This window comes from Pinus tabuliformis, chromosome 5_1, assembly GCF_031772625.1.
Source record: "Pinus tabuliformis cultivar Carrire ecotype Pingquan chromosome 5_1, CPIR1, whole genome shotgun sequence".
Classification (NCBI taxonomy): domain Eukaryota; kingdom Viridiplantae; phylum Streptophyta; class Pinopsida; order Pinales; family Pinaceae; genus Pinus; species Pinus tabuliformis.
Window position 1 is genome coordinate 771,777,153 of NC_142305.1, and position 5,678 is coordinate 771,782,830.

General features: G+C 35.6%; 1 pseudogene; it reads right to left on the reverse strand.

The window, feature by feature from the left end:
- Positions 1–750: 750 nt before the first annotated feature.
- On the reverse strand, positions 751–4,629 carry LOC149167214 (steroid (22S)-hydroxylase-like; annotated as a pseudogene).
- Between the last annotated feature and the right edge of the window lie 1,049 nt (positions 4,630–5,678).

Here is a 5,678-nt window from a genome sequence, read left to right on the forward strand (position 1 = left end):
TGAAACATGGAAAAATGGGTGCACTCGAGAAGATGCAGGAAGTTCCGATTTGTATGCCACAGTACCAATATTTTGCAACACCTTGCACGGACCATAATAATTTGGTGATAATTTATTATCCTTCTTAACTTGCTTGAGGGAAATTTGTTTGTATGGTTCGAGTAGTAGAAATACCCAGTCACCTAGATCAAAACTTCTTTCGCTATGATGTTGATCTGCTTGTTGTTTCATTCTATTTTGCGACAAAGTCAAGTTATCCTTTCATAGTTGGAGAAATTTTTGTTGATGCTCGATTGGATATTCCACTACTTGAACCTTAGAGTTTTCTCTTAAATGTGATGTGATGGATAGTGGTTGATATCCATAAAGTCCCATAAATGGGGTCATTTTTGCTGTAGTCTGGAAGGAAGTGTTATACCACCATTCAACCAGAGGCAACCATTTGACCCATTGTGTCTGTTTATCATATACAAACCAATGAATATATCCTTCCATGATCTTATATATCAGGACAAAGATACAGATTGTTAGGTGATGTACAAAGAATGGATAGATTTCTAGCATTATCTTATATATCAGGATAAAGATACAGATTGCTAGGTGATGTACAAAGAATGGGAATATTGAAAACCCTAACCAGTCTGATCCTGTATCTTTTTGTATGGTTATATCAATATATGGTTCATATCATATATATAAATGCATACATTTATATGATATATAAATCTTTCAAAAGTTGAATGTTGATCATCAATTTTGTCTGATAGACTGAGCTCTAACTAGAAGACCCTTTCCAAACTCCACAAATGGGAAAACAAGGGGGAGATCTAGTTCTTCTGATTCCCATCTGCATCCATTAAATCAACAGATGCAGTAAATCATGTTACCAATGACACATATATTATATTCCCTTATTTTCCTGACATTTTGCCAAAGATATGTGTGTGTGTGTGTGTTACTTTGTCTATATTAAGAATTCAAGTGTATTGGAACATACAAATATTGTTTCTTGCCTCTCGATTCAATTCTTTACCTGTAGCTTAGTACGAGGTGATGGAGGAAACAACAATCTCCAGTTTTGCAAGTTCTACCCCCGTGCATAGCCTTGGCCCCCCTCCAAAAGGTGTGAAATATTTACTATCCCCAACTTTCTAAAAAATCATAGGAATCACAACTTGTCTTTTAATATGAAGGAATGCATGTGTATATGATTTGGATTGATCAACACAAAATATTAGAAAATATTTGGACAACCCTATAATACCTACCATCTCCAGGGATTAAACACGAGGATTGTCATAGACATATGGATCTAAGTGAACAAATTCAAATATTAGCAGAACTTTCCATCCAGCAAGAATATTGTATTCTACAATATGAGACCATACATGTAACAACTCGTTATGGAATAATAATCTAAGATCCCCACATGGGTATTATTGCCTGCTAATAAACAATGGGACATCAATTCTTGATATCTTAAAATATAGTTTAGATTTGAAAGCTTTTTTAAATGTTTGAAACAAACATACTAGTAACAACACATTATGTTTATATAATTAGTGACTTGCCACTAACATAGTGTTTATAATGCTTGATTTTTGCAAGTTAGATTTCTTCAAAATGGAATATCAACAAACCTTTGTATTGGGCCTTTCGCAGGGATTTCCTGTGCACAAAGCGTACTACGTTCCACAACCTTAGGGTTTCATTGATAACCTGCAAGGATAAGAGGTAGGGTAATATTTAAGCTTCTTGAAATTATGATTCTTTTTTGTAAGCTTATGTGGTTAGAATTTGAAGAGGATGAATCAGGAATATGATGCACATTTTTATTTGTATGTCCAAAACAAGACCCATCATCAAGACATAATGTTTGATTTTTTGAGTTTTGAAAATGCAACATTCCTGTATGCCACTATCAAAACAAGACCCATCATCAAGACATAATTTTTGAGTTTTTGAGTTTTGAAAATGCAACATTCCTATATGCCACTATTAGTCTGCTCGCTAATGCTTAATTTGTGGAAGATCATGGTGATCAGGCCAAAAGACGAACCCGTTGGGTGAAATCCATGCGTTTATAATCGACCCAGTGCAAATTTGAATTGGTCCCCCACTTCTCTATAGTTCATCGTATGTCTAGATGCTCCCAATGTCCCACCCAAAAAATGAAAAAGAAAATAGAGAAGCATTAAGGCCATATTACAACTTATCACACCCTCAGTAGAAAGTTTGTATTACACACGTGTTATGTTCTTATACCTAAGTTTCTTGGTTGGCTTAGGAGATTGGGCCAGAAAGTATATTGCAAGAGACAAAGTTATAGAATAAGTCTCATGACCCGCAAACAACAAGTTCAAAATAAGATCTAAAATATTCTCAGTGTTGAGGTTTCCTTCCTCCATGATTCTGCTTAGTAGGTATGGGTTCCAGGTCATTGCAGTTTTTTTTCTTCTCTCTTCCATGGTGTTCTTGACTACTAGAAGTATTGCAGCTCTTGATTGTTAAAACAAGTTCCAAATAAGCAACCCAACTTCATTTCTACTGTCTATATTGAAAGAGTTGAAGAGGGACACTTAACCTTCAAAGCTTTCTTGTATGTAGTACTAGGAAAATTCACAGGTGCAGACACAACCCCCTTCATGAAAGAAAATTATTCTTTCATCAGGTACTCGGTTTCAAGATCCTCGGGATTACAGCTCATTATTTTCTTCGCCATTAGATTGAAGGTATACTGTGCTTGAGGAGTTGCATGAATGTAGACAAAATCAAAGCTTTGACTAGGAGCAAGGAATTGCCATAAACTGTAAGAAGAGCCCCCTTGTTTTAGACAGATCCCAAATAGGAACATACAATATTTGAACTGAGAGCTTGATGTTCATGACTGTTTGCTTGGACTTGTTTGTTATCAATGTAGAATATCTGTAGTAAGTTCGAACCCAAGAACTCTAGGATGAGGTCACCAATTGTGATACAACAATTGGAGGGTAATCTTCTACAAACAGTGCATTTAGATAGTAAGCATGTGAACAAAAAGATGTTGACAAATGCTAAAGACTGGCCTTGTTTATTGAATAAAGCTAAGATTAGTGGTCTTAGCTCCTTAATACTGGTAGGTAAAGATTCTAGACCTTGACACAAGTCAAAACACAATTCTTGCAATGATATAAGCTTTCCAAGACGGCTAGGTAGCGCTTTTAGACTTTTTCACCCGGACAAATCAATTTTTTGCAATGATGTAAGCTTTTCAAGACTGCTAGGAAGTGCTTTTAGACTCTTGCACCCGCCCAAATCAAGTTTTTGTAATGATGTAAGCTTTTCAAGATTGCTAGGAAGTGCTTCTAGATAGTGGAACAAATAGAATTCTTGCAGAGAATTCAATGATCCAAAATATTTTGGCACTTGCCTCAGACCAGAACAGAAACTGATTCTCAACACTCTTAGAGATCCAAGGATTGAAATCAATTATGGTTATTCCTCTAGTTATTGAAATTCCTCTAGATATAGTTCCTGTAAACCATTTACCATATCTCCTAGCTCACGAGGAAATCTTTTCAATTGTGCATTATTGAGAATCAGTACGCGCAAATTGCTGAGTTGCTGAATACAATTGGAAGAGATTTGGAAGCCGGGGGAATTTAATTGTAAATCGATGTGTCTAAGATTGGAGGGCATCTGAAAATTAAGCATATATGAAATTTATTCTCAAATCATTAAAACTAATAAAACTACGCACGATATAGATTTATCGATATTCCAAGAAAATTGAGAAGAGAAATAATGAGGACCAAATATTTGAAGTAAACTTGCCTGACTTAGATTTTGTAAATCTGCAAGTTGGAAACATAAATGTCTCAACTCCTTGAAGCCCTTTAACTTTGACACATCAAAAGGAAGATGGGAAATTTGCGCACTGAAAAAACCAGATTTTCAAATATTCTTTTACAGTTTCCCTCTACATTTGTCAAGGGTCCAAGTGTAAGAAATCTTAAATATTTACACATCAAATCGAGTTTTGATGCGGGTATATAGAATGGATCATTGTTTTCACTCAACCATAAGCCTTTGATCTTTTGAAGCTCCTACATTTTTATTAAATGTTTCTCAGTCATATGAATCAAGAGACATATTTTGAAACAAAATTGTACATGGCATATATTTGTGAGTTGACAGATTGCGTACCTCATCTTCCTTATGATTTAAGAACTCTTGAATTTCACTTGCACTGGTGAATCTAAATCTTTCTCCCTCTGACTTCTAGAGACCAATTTTCAGGATGACATCGTGCACCCTTGCAGTCATGCTTTTCACATCTAGGGTGACAAGCGCTCTTTTTTCTAGCTTTTTCAGTTCTTGCTCTCCCACAATATTTGAAAGTGCTTCCCAGTCCCATCCTTGAAAGAATGAACAAATGTCCAAAAATGGATCTTTCAAACTATTTTCAAGATTTTCATAGGCAAAGACGTAGCACTCTATATCTTCACCAATTTCACCCTTCCAGTTTTTTTTGCTCTCTTCCATCACTGTTCTATAAGCTTTTTTTGCATTTTCTTCGGAACTTATGAATCCTGCTACCACAGTCAAAAGATTTGGAATTCCTCCACATGCCTTGACTATCTCGTTCATTTGGCTGGAATGCAATTGCTTCTCCTTATCACCCAGTTTTTGTTGAAAAGCTCCATTGCCTTTTCATCAACAAGGCTTTCAATAACATAGAATTTTGTTTGTATTCCTTTCTATTCGTGCATTCTCGCTACTTTACTATCACGTGAATTGATAGGCAACCTTAGTTTTTTTGCAATCTCCATATTTTGAGGCAGAAGTTGTTGGAGTGCATCTCAACCTTGTTCAACCTTCTCTCAGAGAAAAACATTGTCAATAAAAATGAAGGCCACCTCCTCTTTTAACAAGAGACCAATTTCTTGCTGTCCATGCTCAAATGTTATAATATTTGGCATAGCGTCTTCATATTCCTTTCTTCCCGTCCTCATATATTTTATTATATCTTTTTGAAACTTCATTACATTTGGAGTCATTCTTATGTCTTTAAACAATCTAACCATGGCATATTTACATCCTTTTATATTATTTTGATCGAACAGTGTTGCATACACAACATTGGAAAGGGTGGTCTTTCCCATTCCCCAGAACCCATGGATAACAATTGTTATTGCATTTTTCTCACTTCTCCAGTCCAAAAGTTCTATAACTTTTTCCTACGGATCTTCAATTCCAATTGTTGTAACAATATTAAAACATGAAGTATATCACACCACTCTGAGAAATAGTAAACGTTAATTCCATATAAACATACAAATAAATGTTAATCCCACCTCATATTGAAAGTTCCTTTGTAATGCTTCATTGATTGAACTAGGTTTCCCTCTCTCTCTCTCATATTTGTTCTCTGCTTCAACTCGAAAACAACAAGGGGAAGCAAAGGACCTACAGACCAAACAGGCCTACTGGAAAAAACCCTGCGCAGATGATCGATATAAACAGATTCCAGATCATAGAAGGTGTTAACAATAGTGCCCCAGCTTTCTACATTCAAATTCATGCCATATCTTACGAATTCAGAGACGGGATCAGATATCTTATACATGCGTGCATGACGCGGGATTTGATACTTGGAAAAACTGACAGGATGAGGAAATTCAGGAATATGGAATGTA